The sequence below is a fragment of the Ovis canadensis genome, chromosome 16 (assembly GCF_042477335.2).
Source record: "Ovis canadensis isolate MfBH-ARS-UI-01 breed Bighorn chromosome 16, ARS-UI_OviCan_v2, whole genome shotgun sequence".
Classification (NCBI taxonomy): domain Eukaryota; kingdom Metazoa; phylum Chordata; class Mammalia; order Artiodactyla; family Bovidae; genus Ovis; species Ovis canadensis.
The window spans coordinates 33,949,402-33,956,861 of NC_091260.1; the positions used below are offsets into that span (position 1 = coordinate 33,949,402).

General features: G+C 37.5%; 1 non-coding gene across 1 annotated transcript; it reads left to right on the forward strand.

Annotated features, from left to right (window-relative positions):
- Positions 1–1,196: 1,196 nt before the first annotated feature.
- LOC138422062 (U6 spliceosomal RNA) lies at positions 1,197–1,300 on the forward strand. Its single transcript, XR_011249734.1, has one exon. It is a non-coding gene; the product is annotated as a U6 spliceosomal RNA (small nuclear RNA).
- Positions 1,301–7,460: the final 6,160 nt, after the last annotated feature.

A 7,460-nucleotide genomic window follows, 5' to 3' on the forward strand; every position in this document is an offset into this window, starting at 1 on the left:
TGATGGTTGATATGATGCCCTCAGCTCTGCTCTGATTTGTCCTCCCAGAGTTAGCAGCCTTTTGTAATTTGCACAAAGGTCCCACAAAAGTAATCTATATCTTTGAGCTGTCACCATTAGAATGAGAATTTGCCCTTGCCCTCAAAGGAAGTGAATTAAAATTCAAGGTCAAGAGTCAAGGTCAAGGCAATGAATAGAGGCATCGGTATACACTCACCACCTGGGAAAATATTTGTGCAAAATATGTTACTAGTAGTGGGTTCTAAATTACATGATAGACTTTTAAATAAATTTTATAGATTAGGGCCACTATGTGGGCTTGAAAAATTTCCAAAATGTCTGTTATTTTGGCTTTGACTCTTGTCTGGAGGAACTCATTATCAAACTTGTTTACCATGCAAGCTGTAATAATTGATATTAACAATAACATTCTGCTCATAGCTTTATGCTGTTGAGCTTAAGAGTTCTTCAAAGCTCTTCTGCTTAGTCCATGTCTTCCAAAGATAGATTCGTTTCCAAGTTTAAAGCTAAATTGAAAATCAAACTAGGTGTGGGGGAAGAAATGTTTGAAACTGGTTCTTTTCAGGTTTTCTGGGCATTGGACATGCATCTCACATTTCCAAAGAGAAAAGGTGAAAGTGATGAAGGGATAGGACCTCCTGTTCTGGCTCACACAGGCCACAATTTTCAAAATCATAAATAAGAAAGAAAAAAATATTTCTTTGACTTCTTCCAAAATATAGGAGTATCATCTTTGTCATGTTTATTTATACACTCTCCTCCTAAGAGAGCACAAGATTTCCTTCTAAACTGTGGGAGTTGGGACTATCCAAAGCTGCAATTTAGGGTCAGGGAACAGGATATTGAACAGCTTTCTGAGGATCTTTCTATCTGAGATTCTTCTACATAGTTTACAAAAAGGAGTCTGAGAACATGTTTGTCCTTGGCTTGTGTGTGTGTGCTCAGCCGCAGAGTTGTGTCCAATTCTCTGTGATCCCTTGAACTGTAGGCTTCTAGGCTCCTCAGTCCATGAGATTTTCAAGGCAAGAATACTGGAGTGGGTTGTCATTTCCTCTTCCAGAGGATCTTCCCAACCCAAGGATTGAACCTGTGTCTCCCACAACTCCGGCATTGGCAGGTGGATTCTTCACCACTGAGCCACTGGCTTAGTTCATACAATCAAAACCTTAGTGAGTGCTCACTTCAGCAGGGCATATACTAAAACTGGAGCCATACAAAGAAGATTAGCATGGCCCCTGTGAAGGATGACACACAGATTCATGAAGCATTCCATACTTTTTGAAGGTCCAGATGTTATAAAACTCTTAGAGGAAAACATGGGCAGAACACTCTTTGACATAAATCACAGCAAGACCTTTTTGACCCACCTCCTAGAGAAATGAAAATAAAAGCAAAAAATCAACAAATGAGGCCTAATTAAACTAAAAAGCTTTTGTATAGCAAAGGAAACCATCAACAAGATGAAAAGACAACCCTCAAAAGAATGGGAGAAAATATTTGCAAATAAAGCAACTGACAAAGGATTAATCTTCAAAATATACAAACAACTCATGTAGCTCAATACCAATAAAACAAACAACTCAATAAAAAAATGAGTGAAAGACTTAAATAGACATTTCTCCAAAGAAGACATACAGATAGCCAACAAACACATGAAAATACACTCAACATCACTAATTATTAGAAAAATGCAAATCAAAACTAAAATGAGGCATCATTTCACACTGGTCAGAATGACCATCATCAAAAAAACCCACAAACAACAAATTCTGGAGAAAATGTGGAGAAAAGGAAACCCTCTTACAGTTTTGGGAATGTAAATTGATATAGTGACTATGGAAAACAGTATGGAGTTTCTTTAAAAAACTAAAAACAGAGCTACCATATGACCCAGCAATCCACTACTGGACATATACCCAGAGAAAGCCATAATTCAAAAAGACACATACAGCCTAATGTTCATTGCAGTGCTATTTACAATAGTCAGGACACGGGAAAAACTTAAATATCCATCAACAGAGGAATGGATAAAGAAGATATGTTACATATACACAATGGAATATTACTCAGCCATAAAAGGAATGAAATTGTGCCATTTGCAGACATGGAAAGATTTGGAGACTGTCATACAGAATGAAGTAAGTCAGAGTGAGAAAAACAAATATGTAAATTACTTGTATGTGGAATCTAGAAAAATGGTATAGGTAATCTTATTTACAAAGCAGAAATAGAGACACAGATGTGAACAAATGTATGAATACCGAGGGGGAAAGGGAGCAGGAGGACGAATTAGATTGGGATTGATATACATACACTATTGATACTGTGCATAAACAGACAACTAACGAAAACAGACTGTTTATCATAGGGAACTCCACTCAGTGCTCGCTGGTGACCTAAATGGGAAGGACATGCAAAAAAGAGGGGATATATATATATACGTATGGCTGATTCACTTTGCTGTACAGTAGAAACTAACATAACATTGTAAAGCAACTATATTCCAATAAAATTTATAAAAAATAGTATGAGGAAATGTGTGCAGATAGGGGAAATGTTATAGATTCAGAAATTTAAGAATTTGTCAATATACTACACATTTCTGAATTATATACCCAAAAAAACATTATTGAGGGAAAAGTCATTCTTGAATTGCTCATCTGTCAAGACTGTATTCAGAGAAGGCGATGGCACCCCACTCCAGTACTCTTGCCTGGAAAATCCCATGGATGGAGGAGCCTGGTAGGCTGAAATTCATGGGGTCACTAAGAGTCGGACACGACTGAGCAACTTCACTTTCACTTTTCACTTTCATGCATTGGAGAAGGAAATGGCAACCCACTCCAGTATTCTTGCCTGGAGAATCCCAGGGACAGGGGAGCCTGTTGGGCTGCCATCTATGGGGCTGCACAGAGTCGTACATGACTGAAGCGACTTAGCAGCAGCAGCAAGACTGTATTACATCTTATTGAAATGTGTGGTACAAGTCTTTTTCTCCAATTCTGAAATTCAAAAAACCTGAAAAAATAAAAAGATCTACATAACTTGTTTGGTGACAAAACCTCACTTGGCCTAAATTATTTGGAAGTAGAAGTTGACATAAATTATAAGAGTCTGTTTTTAGTATTTATTCATTCTTCTCAGAGTGAGTATTACTATATTTAATTGCAGTAATATGGTAATTATAAGGTGATGTCCCAGACCTTTGATGGATTATATGTAGTAAGGAATATACAATGTATTTCCATTCAAAAATTCCACAAAATTGTATATTACAAAAATATCTAGCCTTACAATTTTCAGACTCTCAGAGTGTCAGCTGTCAGATAGCAAATTTATATTGACAGAAGAATTACCTGTGGAATGCTGGCTTCTATCTCACAGAAGAATGAAAATGTTTCTAATTTTGCTGTACATAACAGATGCTCAGTGAACATTGTTGACTTAATGATTTATTACTGAGTAACATATCTAAAGGTGCTGAAGAAGAGGCAGAAATAGATAAATGGAAATGTGAGGAGATAAAGATATATCTTCAAGGTGAGAGAAGCACAATCAGTTTTCCAGGTGAGTAAAATTTAGAGGAGGTAGAATTTCAAGAGATAAGTTTTCCAAATGCAAAGGTTTTTTAAAAAATACCTTTTCTTTCATAGAAAATTAAAACCGATTATTTTTATTCTGTGTTTAGTATTGAAGAGATTCCTGTAATTCCTTTTTCTTTATTTCTTTTTGATTGCATGGATGAAGGATCTTATTTCCTGACTAGGTTTGAACCCATGCCCACTGCCGTGGGAGCGTAGAATCCCAACGGCTGGACCACCAGGGAATTCCCTTCCTGTAATTTCTTAAATACTTTGTTTTCTTTAGGGACTAAAGAATAGGGATAACTATTAAAATTGGCTTATAAATCATATCTCAATTATTCATTTATTGAGCATGAGCAGACCAAGTGCCATATATTCATAATTTAATTTAAGCCTCACAAAAGCTGTATGAGATAGAAGTATTATGTTTTTCAATTTTTCACATAAGGGCATTTCTAGATAAATCAAATAACTTATCTGAAGTCACATAATAGTAAGCATTACAGCCAGAGTGTTCAACTCAAGCAGAGCCCCAATCCTTTGTTCTTGAACTACTACACTGTACTTTATTCTATAATAACCTGAAATTCATGGTTAAAAATAAAAATGTGGGAAGCCCTTTAAATAACCTCACAGTATTGTATAATATGTGCTGAGCTATGTTCTCTTATAAGGGCATAGTTGGGAGTTATCAGAAAGGCCCTCTTGGACATAAGCTATATTGTTAAGCTATATACAGTATTCAGCTGTAATGAAAACCAGGAAATACAATAACAGTGCTTAAGTAAACAAGCTCACATAATATTATGCTCAGGCTTCCCAGGTGGCTCAGTGGTAAAGAATCTGCCTGCCAGTGCAGGAGACATAGGAGATGTGGGTTTGATCCCTAGATCGGGAAGATCCCCTCGCAACCCACTCCAGTATTCTTGCCTGGAAAATTCCATGGGAGAGGAGGCTGGTGGGTTACAGTCCATGGGGTCGCAAAGAGTTGGACATGACTGAGCACACACACACATACACATAATATTATGCTCACATAAGAAGTCTGGAGGTAGGTTGTTCTCAGCATGGATATTGTGGATTAAAGATGTCAGGTTTAAGAGCCTTAGGATTTTTTTTGGCTTTTCTCCTAATGTTCCCAAGTTGTTTGCTGCAGTTTCAGCTTTTATATTACCATTCAAGGCAGGAAGAAGGAGAGGGGAAGATGGATTGGCTATGACTACCTTTTTATTCAAGGAAATTAAAAACTTCCCCAGAAGCGTCCCAGCAGTTGTCCAGTTATATGGTTCTAGGTCACCCCCGGTGTCTGGGAGGGTGGGAGAATGAAGAACCATGTCTTAGCTGGGTCAGTCCAATCATGGGTAATTATCTAGGACAGGGGTCTGCCAACTTTTTCTTTAAAGGGCCATATAGTAGGTAATTTAAGTTCTGCAATCCAGATGTTCTCTGTAGCTGCTGCTCAGTTGTGTGGCTGCCATAGTATAAAAGTGGTCCATAGACAATGTGTAAATGAATGGGTTTGTTTGTGTTCCAATAAAACTTTATTTATAAAACTGGCAGCAGAACTGATTTGATGGGAGGCTATAATTTGCCAGCCCCTAACATGCAACTTGGCACATTGCTGACAAGTCAAATTGAGATTCATTCATGAGCAAGAAAGAAGGGAGGGGATCATGGGTAGAACTAACAGCGACTGTGATTGAGGATAGAAATATTCTTTTGACTTATTCTTTTCCCCCTCGCTTTCCAAGTTTGCAGCTGGAGATTTTATGCTCTTGTGCTATGAAGTTGTGAAGGTAATAGATGTAGCAACCTTCATCAAGAGAGCTTGTGGAGAATTGGTTATGTAGACTTGAGGTCACCTCTTGGCCCACACAAACTGTCAGCTTGTGGTAGTGGATGCCACAGACTGTTGGGTACCAGAGTGTGGAAGACAGTGATTGCCGCCTGCCCATTTCCCACACTTCTTCCTTATTATTCAGCAAGGGGAAGTAATGTGCTCAGGTAAAAAAGTTTATTTCCAGCCTCCCATGCTGCAAGAAGGGGTCATGAGCATCATCCTGGCCAATGAGACATGCGTGGAAGTTTCTGGGCAAGAAAGATTTTTAAGGTGACAGTTTCCTTAGCATGAACTTTTGTTTTCTCTTATTTCTCCGTGCCCTTTCTGCTTGGACAGCATCATCTTGCTACCACAGTGCAACAAGCATGAGGGTAAGGGCCACCCACTAAAATGACTGAATCAGAGAGTAGAAGCAGCCCAGGTACCTGATAACATTATGGAGCTACTATACCACGGGCAGTTGGACACAAGGAGAAAGAAAATCCCTTAAACTGTTTAATCCATTGCTTACTTGGAGTTTCTGTGGCTTGAAGCCAGATGCACTCGTGACCGATGTACAGGATGTCTTGTGTTCAAAGGAGCAAAAGGAAATGGCTCTCTTTTCCATGTAGAGTCGGAGAACAGGACTCCTTATTTTCTGCTTCTGACTCTGTGGTGAGACATTCACTTTCTTCTTAGTCAGGTTAGTCTCCCCTAGTTTTTAATGCTTTCTGGCTGAGATTGGCTTAGAGTGTCCCATTACAGAGAACATGCTGTGAGGTGGTGCCTGGGATCCTGATTTTCCACTTTGGTTCCCACCACACCTTATTTGTTTATTAGGTCACAGATGTGTCTTCAAACTCATTCAAGCAGTGTAGAGTTACTGTGACTATGTTTCCTCAGCTCAACTGTTGAATATATTTTAACAAGTCAAGCAAATTGACATGTTTGCTAATTCATTCACTACAGAATTAGAAATATTTTGTAATATTTCAATTGATGTTCAGGCAGGTTACATATTTTCTCCATTTAGAAAAAATAAAATAACTTTAATTCTACTATGAGGAGATAACCACTGTTAACATTTAGTAGTGTTATCTCCTAGATATACATAAAGACATACATATATTACATACACATTCACCTATTTGAAATCCTGATGTATATTGAGTTTTGTATCTTGCTGTTTTTTTCACATTATAAAGTTAACAATTCTCTGTTTTGCACAGCATATCAAATAGTCTTTAAAACATGATTTTTTAGTGGCAGTGTAGTATTGCATCATATTACCAGTGTTTTTTCTTTTCTTTTTCATTATAGTTTATTATAAGACATTGAATATAGTTCCTTGTGCTATATAGTAGGACCTTGCTAGTTATCCATTCTATATTTAATAGTTTGCATCTGTTAATCCTTTACTCCCAATTCAACCCTCCCTGACTCCTCGGTAACCACAGTCTGTGCCCTATGTCTGTGAGTCTATTTCTGTTTTGTTCATTTGTGTAGTATTTTAGGTTCCACATATATACAATATCATACCGTATTTGTCTTTCTCTTTCTGACTTACTTTGCATTTGCATGGTATGATACTCTGTCCACATAACTGCAAATGGCATTTCATTCTTTTTTTACAGCTGAGCAATCAAACTATGTTTTAAAGCTCACTATAGATAGATGCTTTAGTTGCTTTTAATATTTGGCCATTATAAAAAATATTAACAACCTTATATGAAACTTTTTCCTTTGTTATATAGGAATACTTTCTTAGAACAAATTACTAGAAATAAACCAGCTAGATCAAATATTAACAGTTTATATTTACTGCCAAAGAGCCCTCCTACAGGATAGCTGTTGTTGTTCAGTCACTCAGTCGTGTTCAACTCTGCAACCCCATGGGGAGAATGCCATGCTTCTCTGTCCTTCACTATCTCTTGGAGTTTGATAGTACTGACATTTAATCCCATTAGCATCATATATGTAGGTTTATGTGTTTATGCTATTTGCTACACTTGCACATACACCAAGTTAAAAAAAAG